Genomic DNA, 16,030 nt, shown 5'->3' on the forward strand with positions numbered 1-16,030 from the left:
GCCGTCCCAGGGACTTGCAGGATCCTAGTTCCCTGACCAGGGATCGAACCTGAGTCCCCTGTATTGGGAGCGCAGAGTCTTAACCGCTGGACCACCAGGAAAGTCCCTCATGTTTTTTTGTTTGTTTGTTTGTTTGTTTTGCCAATAAGACTATTTCTGATGGAGGTAAGTGTGGAGATGAAAACCAGGTGTGTGATGTGACAGAGGACGGCCATTCAGGGGGAGGCACCAAACATTCTCTACTGTGGCTGATATTCCCAGGCAGGAGTGAAAGAAGATATCCATCAGACAACTATGAACTTGTGTCCCATTACCTGGCCATGCAGCCTGTGGCCTCTTGTGCGTGAATATTTTTATAATTCCCATCATATTGTGACTAGCATAATTGCATTGTGATATATGTGTGTTTTAAAAGAGTTTGTTTAGGACTTCCCTGGTGGCACAGTGGTTAAGAATCCACCTGCCAATGCAGGGGACACGGTTTGATCCCTGGTCCAGGAGGATCCCACATGCCGTGGAGCAATTAAGCCCATGCACCATAACTACTGAAGCCCGAGCACTTTAGGGCCTGCATGCCGCAACTACTGAGCCTGTGCTCTAGAGCCCGCGAGCCACAGCTACTGAGCCCGTGTGCCACAACTACTGAAGCCCGCGCACCTATAGCTCGTGCTCCACAACAAGAGAAGCCACCACAATGAGAAGCCTGTGCACCGCAACGAAGAGTAGCTCCCGCTCACCACAACTACAGAAAGTCTGCACGCAGCAATGAAGACCCAAGGCAGCCAAAAATAAAATAAAAAATTTTTTTAAAAGTTTGTTTAATGTAAACATTTAGAACGTACTATAATTTTTGTAAACCTATTTCAGCATCCCTTCATTGGGTAATGAACTGGGAGCCACCCAGAATGCAAGCATTCTAGGGCCCTCTTGGCCTCTACAGAACCCTAAATTGCAGGTACTTATCTCTTTTGAACTTGTAATTATACATTGTCAGGTCCTTGAAGGCAAGAAGTATTCCTAACATTCTATCCACGGCTGAGTTAATATTTGTCTGGGAGATCATTATCAAAGAGAGGTTGGGAATTTGCTGGTGGCCCAGTTGTTAGGACTCCACGTTTCCACTGCAGGGGGCCCGGGTCAGTGATAAATGGAATATTTAAACAAAGGATTCACAGTCATCAATGATTGCAGCCCTCCAGTGTGAGCCGGTGAGCCCTGAGGAAGCTCAGGGCTGAAAAGAATACATGTGGGACTTCCCTGGTGGTGCAGTGGTTAAGAATCTGCCTGCCAGTGCAGGGGACACGGTTCGATCTCTGGTCCGGGAAGACCCCACATGCTGTGGAGCAACTAAGCCTGTGCGCCACAACACCTAAGCCTGCGCTTTAGAGCCTGCGAGCCACAACTGCTGAGCCCATGCACCACAACTACTGAAGCCCTTGCACCTGAAGCCTGTACTCTGCAACAAGAGAAGCCACAGCAATGAGAAGCCACCCGTGCAATGCAACAAAGAGTAGCCCCCGCTCGCCCCAACTAGAGAAACCCTGCAAACAGCAACAAGACCCAATGCAGCCAAAAATAAATAAACAAACAAACAAACAAATAAATAAGTAAAATAAAAAATAAAAACCCTTCCCCCAAAAGCCATCGGGGAGCTTGGGTCTTTAAAAAAATTAAAAATTAAATTAAAAAAAAGAATACTTGCCATCTAGCAGCCATCAGACTGCAGCCCTGTGGAAACTCAGGATGTGAAAACATGGGATACAGGCCCCGAATAGCTGAGGTGCATATCAAAGGAATGATTTCATTGAGCCCAGACTCTTGCACGTCCCCATACATAGAAAACCGCTAAATTCCTTAACTTGAGATATCTGGTTTTCTTTAATTAACAATAATCTTTTGCTATTCAGACTACCTGCTTTTTGTTATAAAACTTCTTTATAACCTGGCTCTCCCCGTCACCTCCTTGGAGCAGTTTCTCAGAGCTATCTGAAATGCTGTCTCCCAGGGTAGAGTTCTCATTTTGCCTCAAATAAAACAACTTGGAACTCTCACATTGTGCTTTTTTTTTTTTTTGTCAACAGTTACGGCGACCACCAAGGGACCCAGAGTGGACTTCTCTCCTTCACCTGAACTCTACGAGGAACTGGAGCCTTGGTACCAGCAGAGGCCCCTTGCACTCGTCTGCTTCCTTGGAGAGAGCAGATGAATTTGGGTAAGTCTCTCCTGGTTCTCGGATCTCCTGTGTTGGTTGATGATCCTGAGTTTTATTTGGTGGTGTATAGAAGGTAACTGCTCCCGATCAGTTGAAAGATACTGTGTGGGGGGGAGGGGGGTGGGGCTTGGTTGAAATGTACCAGGCAAATACCCACCCAGGTGAAAGATACTGGGGGCGCCTGGTTGAAAGATACCAGGGTTTGCTCAGTTGTAGGAGACTGAGTGGTCTTGGCTGAGTGGTTAGGTAAGAGGTTGATCTGACGCTTTTCCTCAATTCAGCTGTCTTAATAGAATTTGTCGGGATAAAAGTGAAGATATTACATGAGAGTGTTGCTCCAAAGAAAAGGGACAAGACTCCTCCCGGCCAGTTATGGCTTTCTCAGGAGACTGATAAATTTACAGGAGTGGTGGAGGCAAAGGCCTCATACCGTGCAGTGGTCCCACAGGGAAACCCACTCATTAATCAAAACACTTACTCGTCCAGGGGTCACAGATAAAAATTGGCCATTCAGTGATCTGAGCACCCACGGTAGTCTTAGACCACCAAAGGGAAAAACTGAGACACATAAGGGGGCTGAAACGACTCTAGGGTTACGCCTAGAGGAGTTAAGCTCACAAGCAGCACACTGGCCGCCACACAATTTCACTAGTAAATTTTATCCCTGACAAATTCAACTTAAAAAGGGAACTAGAACCTCTCAAACACAAAAACGAGGGGTGTCAGAAAAGCAACCTCCAACTAACACCCCAGCCAGATTCATGTACAACACTGTACGGAGCTTATACGTGCAAGTACCTAGTTAATTGCGGAAATTATGCTACAGGAGATCTCAACCTAAAATAGCCAAATCAGGGTTCTTCTGATAGTCCCAAATTGCTATAGTTGCGCACACAGTTAAAAAAAAGCCAGCTGTAAGATCAAACAGACTGAATGAATGCTTACGTTGATTGGTACCTAGAAGCTTCTAAAAGAGAAAATGATAGAGTAACGTTTTGAAACTATGTCGGAACTAAAAAAGGCTGCTAGCACCCTGTCTCTGACTCTGTCTCTCCCTCCGCTCCTCCCACATGTCCTCTTCTATCAGAATTGCCTGGCCCAGAGGCTATCTCTTTTTCTCTTCCAACTCTTCTGCCTCCTGCTGTTCCCTCTTCCCCAGCAAAGGAGGATAAAAAATCAGAAGTGATTATAGCTCCGTTTAAGGAGAAGCCTATTACAGGGAGAAGTGAACCATCCTCTGTGCTTACGTACACACCCTGGACCCAAGCAGAACTTCGAGCCTTGGCTAAGGAATTTCCCGATCCGATTCAGAATCCATTGGGATTTGCTAAGGAATTTGAGTTAACCATCTGGACCTGCAAGCCTGGGTTTTCAGATCTATATCAATTAGTATTTACTTAACTGGAAATTAAAGGAAATCTCGCCCTAAAAATGAGGAGGCTCTTTTATTGCATACACAGTTAAATTAAGGTTAAAAAGCTGGCTGGATAGAAAAATTTTTTCAGAATTCTGACTTTAAACAAAGGCCTTCTGGGGGAAACTTGCATTTCTCTTTCTGTGCCTTTGAGATGTAAGTATCCTACCTGATCTTCCTAAGATGTTCCATGTATGTCTATGTGTGTATGTACGTGTTTTGAAAACTTGACCTCTGCCGTACTATTTTTGAGAGTAAACTCTCCAGATTTTACTTAGGTTACATCCTCCCCTGCTCTCTTATGGGGAAGCCTCTTGCATCTTAATGGTTTGAATCACTATAAATATATATACTTTATTAATGGCCAAGTGATGGATCCTTTTAAAGTTGGAGAAACTAACAAATTGGTGAATCTAGCACTCTCATTATAAACAGTCGTTTTATTGGTACCTATAAAAACAAACAAAAAAATCAAATTAAAGGTGGAAGAAAGAAATATATCAAATTATTAACCTAAGAACTTCTTTAATTTAAAACAAGTAAGAAAAACTGGTTTGGGAAGCTTCATTTGTGGTCTTTACTTTCCCTCAGTGGGTCTCACAGATGCTAATAAAAGCGTTAGAATAATTAATGTTAACATGAAAAATCCTGTAAGGAAAGTCTAGATACTATTTCCAATAAGGTAGAAATTTTAAAGGAATTATGTCAAATGAATAAAGAAGTCTTTAGATGGTTATTTAAAATTGGATAAATAAAATGGACATTTATGTGATTAAAACACAAAGTTTTGATATTACTACACTACCTAAGGTTAAATGGGCCAAAAGGGACCCCCTACTGGTCCCCACCATTAAAAGCCAAACAAGTCTGTTCTATTTACCCCAATTTTAAAAGATATTTAAGGGGCTAGAAAAATTTGTTATAAAACTTCTATATAACCTGGCTCCCGCCTCACCTCCTCTGAGCAGTTTCTCAGAGCTATCTGAAACGACGTCTCCCAGGCTACCGTCCTCATTTTGCCCCAAATAAAACTTAACTCGCAACTCTCACATTGTACATTTTTTTCTTTAGGTCAACATCAGGGAACTAGATCCCGCATGCCACAACTAAGACCCAGCACAGCCAGATAAATAAATAAATATTAAAAAAAAAAAGAGAGGTTCACTACCATGTCTTTGTGGGATAATGAGGCAAGTAAATCTTCCAACAGAGCCAGACATTGGACTTGAGTTTTATTTCCCCAGACTGCTCTGAGAACACAGCCCAGCTCTCTCCCATCCAAGGGTTTTGTTTATGCTGTCCTGAGTGTGTGGTCATTATGGGTTGGTAGCCCATGAAGGCTGAGCCAGAGAGAGAAAACCTAGCTTCCAGAGACAAGCCTGGATGTTGGGAGGTAATGGACTGATCTGAGGGACAAGCCCCTGGCATCAGCAGGGCTTTTGACCTTTGCCCCTAAGGAGACAGCAGTAGAGAGCTGGGCATTTGGTCTCTAAAGCAGATCACCTATTCCCCACTTGTGGTCACAGTTGCTAGATACTATTTCTACTGCTCACATGACACGTGGGAGAAGAAAGAACAACATAGGCTTGGCAGGTGCAGTGGCCCCTGCACTGTGGCCTGGCAGGGAGCCTCTGGCTGGCTGCTCTCTGGGTTATAAGCCAACCAGCCTATACATCACCCTCTTGTTAATTTTTGTTTCAACTGTGCAAGTCCATGTTGGTCTTAGTCCATAGGGGTTGCTATGACAAAACACTATAGACTGGGTGGCTTATAAACAACAGAAATTTATTTTGTCACAGTTTTGGAGACTGAGAAGTTCAAGGTCAAGGCACTGGCAAATTTGGTATCTTGTGAGTTCCTGCTTCCTCTTTCATAGATAGCCATCTTTTTGCTGTATCCTCACATGGTGGAAGGGGTGAGGGATATCTCTGGGGTCTCTTTTATAAGGACACTAATCTCATTCATGAGGGCTCCTAAAGGCCCCACCTCCTAATATCATCACCTTGGGGATTAGGATTTTCAACACATGAATTTTGAGGGAACACAAACATTCAGTCCATTACAAAATTCATTGTAAAAAATTAAAACAATATATATCTTAAAGTGGGCAAATGATAATTTCCTTTTTTTTTTGCCAGTATAAATAGTGCTGGAATAAACATCCTCATACATCCATGCTTGCATACATAGAAAGAAGTCTGGATGATTATTCTTTTAAAAACATTTATTTTTATTATTACTAAAGAAATTCATGTTCGTAGTAAAAAAAAGTCAGAATGAAACAATGGAAAATGAGGATCGCCCACACCTAATCCCCAGTCCCAATCCCCAAGATAATTAATATATGGTCTTAGAGATTTTCCTCTGCCTGCATTCAAACATTTAAAAAAAAAAAAACAAAAAGAATCATCTTGTGCATAACATTCTGCAATGGCTTCTTTACTTGCTATTGCAAAATGCTTAGGTTCATTCATTCCACATTAGGTTCATTCATTCCACAACCCCTGCTCAGAAGTTAGGGACCCAACAATGTTCTTGTTTTCAAAGAATGTACGTTCTAGTGGATGAGACAGACATAGACAAGAAACAAACAAGAAGTAGTAATGAAAGCCAAGAAGGAGATGATAAGTGATACAAGCTAACAGACAGTTTCTATAGTTTTAAGTCATCTTTTAGCAATTCCACTGTGTGCAATGGAATTTCTAGTTCTTCTCTGTTATAAATGCTGCTGCAGGGAACATCTTTGTCACATAAATTTTCATGTTTGTGGGAGCAGCTCCTAGGGCTTAGGTGTCTTTAACCCCTTTTCTATCTAGGGCTAGCAAATATTTCCAAATCCAAGGCTGAATGGCGGCTCCAGAGATGCAGGAGAGAGAGGGAAGTGGGAACCGAGCAGTGTCGGGGAGCGGGCACTACGTTTGGAGTCAGACCGAAGAACAAGCTGTAACTCTGCTTTGTCCGCCCTCTCTGAACACGCCCCCACCCCCCATTTGGGAGCTGATGAATGGATAAACAAAATGTGGTATATTCACACAATGGAATATTATTTGACAATAAAAAGGAATGAAGTATTGACGCAAGCTACAACATGGATGAACCTTGAAAACACGCTAAGTGAAAGAAGCCAGATGCAAAACACCATGTAGTGTATGATTCCCCTGACAGAAATGTCCAAAATATGGGACTTCCCTGGTGTTCCAGTAGTTAAGAATCCACCTTCCAATGCAGGGGACGTGGGTTCGATCCCTGGTTGGGGAACTAAGATCTGCGTGTGCCTCAACAGTGCACCAAAATTTGTGATAGGGGAGAGGTGAGGACGGGTTGGGAGCCAACTAAGATCTGCGTGTGCCTCAACTAAGACCCAACGAAGCCAAATAAATAAATAGATATTAAAAAAAAAAAAGAAAGAAAGAAATGTCCAAACTAGGCAAACCCATGGGAAGTAGATTAGTGACTGCCAGGGGCTGAGGGGATGGGAAAAGGGGGTATGGGGTTTCTTTTGGGGGTGATCAAATGTTCTGAAATTAGATAGTAGCAATGGCTGTACAATTCTGTGAATATACCAAAAACTACTGTTAAAAAAAAACCCAACTTCAAAAGGCTGAATTTTGTGGTATGTAAATTATAGCTCAATGAAGCTGTTATTAAAAAACCACAGTAGAAAGAGGAAAGTCACCCCACCCCAGACTCCCCCAAGTAGCCACTTATTCACTCCATAAATATTCACGGAGTGCCTGTTCCCTGCAGCCTGTGGGATGAGGACACAAAGGGAAGCAAACAAGTCACATCCTGCGAGCAAAGGCTGCCCCGATGTTCAGAGCCCCAGAACCAGGGCCTGCACCGCCTCCATGATTTCCACTGACTGCCCTCTGCCCCTCACCTCCTCCCTTCCCTCTGGTACCCCAACCCCAGCGGTCACGGAGCCCACCCCCTGCTCACTGTTCCTCAGCCCCTCCTTCCTCCCTGCCCTTCCTACCCAGTCACTTGACGCTTCCACCAGCTTCCCCAGCTTCCCCGCTCCTGACCCCAACACTAGTCAAACCCAGCTCTCCGCCCACTCTGCGCCTCCCCTGGGCAGCTGGATGCGCCTGGAGCAAAACACGCCACCTTGCCAGACGCCTCACTTTACTTTTTATTTTTTTGGCGGTGCCAGGCGGCTTGTGGGATCTTAGTTCCCCCACCAGGGGTTGAACCCGGGCCCTCGGCAGTGAAAGTGCGGAGTCCTAACCACTGGACCACCAGGGAATTCCCCCAGCCGCCCCCACTTAAAAAAAATCCGTGACCTGAGTCCCGAGTGGGCCCTCGGGGCTGCCCGGATGTCACAATCCTTCACTCCCCATGACCGTGGCCCACCTTCTCTTCTCCCTGTAAAATGGGGACACTAGTATTTCTGCCTCTTGGGGCTGTTGGCTGCGTTAGCACCTGACACATAGTAGGCCCTCAATCGGTGACAGCCACGGGGGATCATTATCTCTGGTCCTCTGTCCAGGGGCTTCCGGGTGACCTGGTCTCCGAAGAGCCCTACCCTGCAGTCGGTGTTTTGTTCCGCGGGCTGGGCAGCCACGGGTTCTTCGCCGGAGCGGCTCCTCCTCCGGAGAAAAAGGAGGGGGCGTGGCCCCGGGCAGAGGAAGCGTGGCTGAGCTCAGGGTGGGAGCGGGGAGGAGGCACCTTCCTGCGGCCAATGTCCACGTGACGGGCTGAGTCTGAGTCAGACCAGGGGCCAAAAGGGAAACTTACCAGGGCCTCAGAAAGGGAGTGTGCAGGAGTTGGGGATGCAGATGGCAAGGCACCCCAGTCTGGACCTGCCCGGAAGGGGGCCGCCCCCAGGAATTCAGGCTGTGCCTTCTTCCAGGGAACTGAGACCAAAGCCCAAAGGAAGGAGGAAGTGCGAGCCTTGCTCCCCAGTGACTCACTACATCCTTTGGGGCAAGTCAACTCTCACCGGGGCAGGAAGCCTGCCCTCCTTCCCCCAGGGGATCCTCTGCCCTGGGTCAGCCTATTCAAAACACCGGCCCAATTCGCCCACCCACACCCTTCGTTCTTCTACCTCGAGATGTTTGCAGATACCTGCTTGGGTCCACAAGTAAGTCTTGGAAGATAATAGAGACAGTGGGAGGGGCGGGAAAAAACCTGTTGTGGAAATCAGGACACCTGGGCATGGTGCTACCGTGCGTGCGGTGTGAGCCTGGCAGGTCTCACACCCTCTCTGGGCTCCAGTCTCCACTTCTGTGAGAATGGGCAGCTGGATTCCACGTCCTCTGGTTCCCTGGCTCTGGATTTCTACCAGGGCTTGGGGTTTCTCCATCCGGCCATTGCCCTCAGGGATAAAGTCCCATCCTCTCCACACAGCCCAAGGGGCCCTTGCTGACTTGGTCCTGACCTTGGCTGGACCTCATTCCCGCCCCTTGCCATGCCCCCAGCAACATGCAGCTGCCCAGCTCAGAGAGCAAGCACCTGGGATACTCTGGAATAGCAGCTCGCTGGCTGGCCCCCACTCATCCTACAGTGGACGTCACGCTCTCTCCAGCTTTCCTCTCCTGACCTGCCAGTTATGTCTCTGTGTCCCCCAGCAGAGGCTGTTCTGTTTTCTCTCTCCCTCATTAAACTGAGTTCTGTGCCAAGGGCAATGACGGCATACAGAAGGGGTCAAGGAATGTTTGAATGAATGAATGAAAAAATGAATGAAGTGGAAGCTCCAGGCAAGCTGCTGTGGCCATCCCAGAGCTGTGCCCTGCCCAGGAGGTGGGGGTGGGGTGCTGAGAGGGGTGTAGATTTTCAAGGGAGGTTCCAGCTGGGCTCAGCCAGGCCACAGCCCCAAGCTGACTGGCCCATGACTCACAGGCCCCAAACAGAGCTTTCATAACCCTCCCTGGCCTTTCTGCATCTGCCTTCTGATCAGGCCCTCAGGCTAATACCTCTCAGGTTTCTCTCTTGCTCCAGCCAGTCTCTCCCTGTGAACTTGAACTTTGCAAGAGCCCCGCTGGCTTTAAAGGACCAGCTCAAGATTCTTGGGCTGTATTGTATTTTCTTTCCCAAGGAATTCTTGCTCTGTTTACAGAAAGGAAAAAAATTGCCATCCACGCTGGTTAAAGCTCACCCTGATTTTCTGAAACCTCCTCTCCACCCACCCCTCATTTGGCATCTGTCTCCTCGTTGCTGGCGTGGTCCCCCACCACACCCCAGGACTCCCAGGCCATACGGAGACCCCCTGGGTTGGGGAATGACAGCCCCAAAGCTTTGTTTACACTGCCTGCCTGGCCACAGCCATATGGAGCCACCAGGGACTTGCTCTGATCCTGGGAACTATTGAGAACAGAAATCCACATAAATTGGGTTGGGTCCCCCACCTCTCCTTCCCTGCCCTCTCTTCCATCAGTAGATTCCCTCCCCCTTTTGCAGACGTTTCCCCTCCTCCCAGCCAAACAGATTCATTTGCAGAATGGCCTCCTCTTGTCCTCGTGTCTTCCTGTCAGTGATGGGCAGTGCCTCCTGGAGCTCACAGCCTTCTCCTTTGTCCAGTTACTTTTAAAATAATAAACTTTTAATTTTAGAATAAATTTTAGGTTTCCAGAAATGTTACAAAGATCACAAAGAGAGTTATCTTACACATTTCACCAGTTTCCTTTTTGATAACATCTTACGTAACTACGGCACATTTGTCCAAACGAGGAAAACAACAGTGGTACAAAACTATTCACTAAACTCCACACTTTATCCAATTCACTAGTTTTTCCACCAATGTCCTTTTTCCGTTCCAGGATCCAATCCAGAGAACCACATTGCGTTTAGTCATACGCTATTTGTGATGAGGAAATTATAAGTATCTCTGTTTTACAGACAAAGGGAGAAGAGATCGGAGGAGTAAGTGACTTGCTAGGCAGCAAAAGCAGTGGAGGAAAGGGATTTAGAGCTGGAAGCCACTCGTGGTGTGACCTGAGCCTTAGTTTCCTTGTCTGAAGGGTGGGATCACAGGTAATTACTTCATGGCAGGAGCAAGGACTAAAAGAGACCATGTCTATGTGAACCCATGCAACTCAGATTGGGACTTGAACCCACGTGCTGGTGTAACAGGGAAGAGCCAAATCTGACTTCATGTTGGATCTGTTTCTTTCACTTTAACCTTTGCTTCCCATTGCTTTTGTTCACTAAGAGGATACTGTCTATACACAATGGCCTGCCTCAGGGAACCCTGCCCCTCTGCCTGAATGTTAAACCAAAGTGCCTTTGTTCAGGGAAACATCCTGACCCTGTCCACCTGTGGATGGCTGCAAGAAAGAAGAAATTGGGACTTGCCTGGTGGTCCAGTGGTAAAGAATCCGCCTTCCGATGCAGGGGACGTGGGTTCGATCCCTGGTTGGGGAACTAAGATCCCACATGCCATGGGGCAAATAAGCCCGCATGCCACAACTACTGAGCCCGCGTGCCTCAACTAGAGAGAAAAAAATCCCACACGCCACAACTAGAGAGAAGCCCGCGCTACAATGAAAGATCCCAAGTGCCTCAACTAAGACCTGACGCAGCCAAATATAAAAATAAAATAAATAAAAATAAAATAAATAAATATTTTTAAAAAAGAAAGAAAGAAGAAATGAACACATCCCCTCCCTGAGGCTGGCCATTCCAGGGGACATTTGCAAATCTTATGGCCTTTTTACTTGACTTCCTCATCTCCTCCCCTTCTCTGTTCTGTAAAAGAAACTGGCATCCAAACCCCGCGAAGATGGTTCTTCGGAGACATTAGTTTGCCATCTTCTCGTTCTGCCGGCTTTCCGAATAAAGTCGTTAATCCTTGCCTCAACGCCTCATCTCCGATTTATTGGGGGTGAGCAGAGCAAGCTTGGACTCGGTAATACTGGGACTCGAACCCAACCAAAACCCAGATTGGGACTTGAACCCACGTTCTTTTAACTGAGATCACACACCTGGTCTCAGGACTTAATGAAGCTCAGGTTCTTGATGTCTCATCGCAGAAAGAATTCAGTGAGAGCCAAAGTGATGGGTAAGAAGTGGATTTATTTAGAGAGAAGCACACTCCACAGACAGAGCGTGGGCCATCTCAGAAGGTGAGAAAGGCACCAGGGTGCAGGGTTGTCAGGTTTTATAGGGGTGGGTATCATCCCCCAATGAGTGGGAGGAGTATTCCAGCTATTTTGGGTAAGGGGTGGGGATTTCCAGAAATTGGGCCACCACCCACTTTTTGACCTTTATAGTGGGCCTTGGAACTGTCCTGGCGCCTGTGGGTGTGTTATTCAGCTTGCTGATGTGTTACAGTGAGCGTATACTGAGGCTCAAGGTCTAGTGGAAGTCGACTCATCCACTCATCCGACATCTTGGACCTACTTGGTTCTAATCAGTTTATGTCGTGTCCTCGGGCTATGTTATTCCTTTAAAGGTTGTGCCCTGCCCCCTTCCCTCCTGTTTCATACGGGCATTTCCTGCCCACGAGATGGTAGCTGCTGTTATTACTGTCAGCGTAATCATTACTGAGAAGCCCAGATCTCTTCAGCTCCAAGTTCTTGTCAAGGTTTATGTCTAGAGGAGGCCCTGCCCCTCACTCTCTGGGCCCCTTTACCGGGGAAGAGGACAGGCCCTACCGACCTTGCTTCGAGCAGGCCCTAAAGATTGAGTTAGAAATCCCAGGGTATGGTCCCACTGTGGCCGCTGGCTGTGCATGGCATCTCCCTGGACCTCAGCTTCCTCAGCTGTAAGGAGGGGATGTGAGGCGATGTGGGGAGGACTCTGGGGGACAGGGGCCGGCCCCCCAGCATCAGTTAGTGTGGGCCATCCCGGGCCCCCTCGAGTGGCAGGTGGTCACAGCCTGGGCCTCCCAGTCAGGCAGGCCTGGTGCCCATCCCAGGTCCACCTCTGTCTGCTTTGTACCCTTGCTGAAACCCTGTCAGGGATCATCAATCATCCCCAGCTCTCCAGCCTCGCCGCAAACAAGAACTCAGAAAGGCAGCTCCCTCTGCCCTTCCTTACCCTCAGGCCTAAAGAGGTTGTGTTTTCAGATCAAGTAGCTGGTTAGAGGCTTAACCAGAGGGAGAGCCAGGTCTCGCTAAGACCGTGTCCCCGTGTCCCACCCACCGGAGCACGGCCCCCCACCCTGGCGCCACTCATTCAGCGACTGCTCTGGGGAGCAGCTGCCACCTGCCTGCTGCTTCTTAACTACTTAATGAGGATATGCCCGCAAGCCACCCACCACCTCCCCCGGCCGAAAGGAGCGTCCAAAACACCTGATGAAGGAAGTGTTAAAAGATCGTTTTCAAGAAAAAGTAAAATCATGACTCCCATACGGATAAAAAGAAAATGAATACGTGTTAAACATTTTGTTTAACTCAGAAGGCAACCAGGTGGATGTTACAACCGGCAGCAGAAGGACATTCACGTGTATAAGTCAGGAATATTGAAATGAATGGGCAGATGCAGGTGAAACTGATTTTTCCACAAGGGGATGGGGGGGGAACCTCTAAGGACGGGATTTATCAGTTACTACAATTTACAGAGTTGTAAAATAGCTGAAAGACAATGAAAGGCTAGAATCCAATAACCAGGAAGATGGTGCTGCAAGCAGACAGTCTGTAGTTTTCCACTGAAGTGAACATTTTTTTTCTGCAGAAGGAAGGTCATGGTAGGGCACAGTCCAAGGTCTCTAAGCTGATGATCATTCACGAGATTAGTGTGATTCACACACTATAAATGCAAGAGCCTTTCTGAATGCATCCGGGAAAGTACATCTCACTTGCAAAAGGCCTGCAGCCTAAAATCAGCAGCTCTTAAGATAAAGGGCTCAAAACATTTAAGAATATTTTCAGATGGATTTTGGCATCTGTGTTACATGATGGGTTCTGGAACATTCTAGAATGTGGGTGTTTCTGATCTGCGTCTGTAGCACTGGCCTGTAGTTTTTACTGGACCTGGTTTGATCCTGATTCTGATGTGCAGCCCTAGGCAGTTACACCATCTCTCTGATTCTCTGATGTGCAGCTTGTCTTTGAATCGGGATATTAACAGTAGCTACTTTGTAGACTACTATTTTTTAGGAGGAGCTATTCGCCTTATGAGAACTGTATTGTAAACTGATAAAACCATTTCTTTGCAAATGTCCTGTGGCCACTAGGATTCTTCCTTATCAGCCCAGTCTTCTCTTCTCTCCCCAAACTTGATCCCCTTCTGCTCTCCTTTAATCCCTCATTTCCACCATTTGTGTCCCTAGCAGAGTAGAGAGCAGCATTTGGTTGCCCTGGAGGGGTTGGCACGTGCCGGGTGTGGCCTCGGGTTAAGGGGGACTCTCGGGACAGGGTGACAAACTGGAAAGCTCAGGGTTTCCTAGCAACTTCACGGCGTCCCTTGTCCCAATTCTATGCTTACCGAGCCCAGGTTCCCAGATATAGACTTGCAGGGGTGGCAGCATGGGAACTCCCAGGGGACCCTCCTAACAGGTAGGGGTTTGGGCAGATGAGAAATTCAGTCTCTTGACGTGGGTCTCCCTCCAAGACCCATGTTCCGCTTGCAGCAATTCCACAGCCACATCGCTCACTTTCTAGTTTTCCAAGTCGTTTTGTTCTCTCAGCCTCACTGCAACCATGTGCAGTGGGCAGGCAGGAATTATTCCCATTTTGCATCTGGAGAAGCTGAGGACCCCGTGAGGGGCATGAGAACGTTGGCTCCCCAGGGCTCAATGTCTGGTTCGCTGGCCCATGCTGCCCTCTAGTGGCCGTGCACAGCACCTGCCTTCAGGAAGCCCAGGTCAGCCTGCAGCATCTCTCTCACTGGGTTTGCACACAGTAATGGACAGCCTTCCTAGGACCCCAGTGTGGGGCGTGGCACGTCCCCACCTCGGGACTCTTACACCACTTTATCAGCTCCTCACCCTGTCTCCAAGCATCCAATTATGTATACTATTTAACTGTGGTAAAATGTACATAATATAAAATTACCACCATAACCATTTTTTAAAAAATATTAACTTATTTATTTGGTTGCACTGGGTCTTAGTCGCGGCAGGCAGGCTCCTTAGTTGCAGCACGTGGGCTTCCTTAGTTGCAGCAGGCTGGCTCCTTAGATAACCACTTTTTTTTTTTTAAACAGATGTAACTGTATTTATTTATTTATTTATTTATTTATGGCTGTGTTGGGTCTTCGTTTCTGTGCGAGGGCTTTCTCTAGTTGTAGCAAGTGGGGGCCACTCGTCATTGCGGTGCGCGGGCCTCTCACTGTCGTGGCCTCTCGTTGCGGAGCACAGGCTCCAGACGCGCAGGCTCAGTAGTTGTGGCTCACGGGCCCATTTGCTCCGTGGCATGTGGGATCTTCCCAGACCAGGGCTCGAACCCGTGTCCCCTGCATTGGCAGGCAGATTCTCAACCACTGCACCACCAGGGAAGCCCTAGATAACCACTTTTAAGTGTTCAGTGGCATTAAGTACATTCACACTGTTGTGCAACCACCTCCCCCCATCCATCTCCAGACCACTTTTCATTGTGCAAACTCACATTTTGTACTCACTCAACAACTCCCTAACCCCCCTCCCTGTAGCCCCTAACCCACCACCCTTCTATGAATTTAACTACTCTAAGACCTCACATATGTGGAATCATACAGCACCTTGTCTTTTCCTGACTGGCTTATTTTACGTTGCATAAATCTCCCTAGAAGTGTCCCCTTATGGAGTGATTTATGAATGTGCGGCCCAGAAGACAAAGGCACCCCTCAGAATTTCATCCAGACACCACCCTTCCAAACACAAGCAACCAGAAATAGGCTGGGACACGAGGAACCACAGCACAAGATGACAATTTTATGACAAGAAAAACCACACCAAACCAAACTTGGCGACTAAGAGAGAAAAGTGGCCTGACAACTGGGAGCTGCTAGCCTGGCCCTCACCTCTGGGCCTTGGTGAGCTCCAACCTCACAGAGCACTGTAGGCGTGTCCTGGAGCCCAGGACCTCTGGGCTAGATACAAAAATGGCCAATATCCCTCATCCTATGAGCCACTGCTGCTCCCCTACCAACCATAGCTACAGCGCCACATCCTAGATAGAAAAGAATCAAGCTTCTCAACCATAGAACGCCCCTGCTTCCTGACAGCACACATCCGGAGCAAACCCCTGCTTCCTTAAATCCTCCCCAAACCCCTCAATACCTACCCAAGTTCTAGGAGCCCCCCAACTCTCGCTTACTGAGATGCCCTGCCGTTCCCCATGCAGTGCGCCCCGCCCCCTGCAGCCAGCATGATAAACCCAACTTTGCGAACTGCGGGCATGTCCCCAGTGGTCTCTGGTTGATGGGCTTCAAAAGGACCGTGGAGGAACGCTGACAGGAGTTATGGCTAAGAACTGCCAGCCAGCACCAGACGGTACAAGGGACTCACGAGCTTGTCAGAAACCTCACCAGCCCAACACTTC

The 16,030-nt window shown here is 47.7% G+C and overlaps 2 long non-coding RNA genes across 2 annotated transcripts in view; both read left to right on the forward strand.

The window, feature by feature from the left end:
* LOC309642420 overlaps positions 1–16,030 on the forward strand; it is a 77,664-nt gene that overhangs the window by 44,937 nt on the left and 16,697 nt on the right. The window contains exon 3 of the long non-coding RNA XR_014253184.1: positions 2,082–2,212. This is a non-coding gene — a long non-coding RNA (uncharacterized lncRNA). The remainder of the gene's footprint in view (positions 1–2,081; positions 2,213–16,030) is intronic.
* On the forward strand, positions 8,368–11,419 carry LOC309642438. Its single transcript, XR_014253202.1, has 2 exons — positions 8,368–8,709; positions 10,859–11,419. It is a non-coding gene; the product is annotated as an uncharacterized lncRNA (long non-coding RNA).

This window comes from Balaenoptera physalus, assembly GCF_965194825.1.
Source record: "Balaenoptera physalus genome assembly, chromosome: 1".
NCBI classification, from domain to species: Eukaryota; Metazoa; Chordata; class Mammalia; order Artiodactyla; family Balaenopteridae; genus Balaenoptera; species Balaenoptera physalus.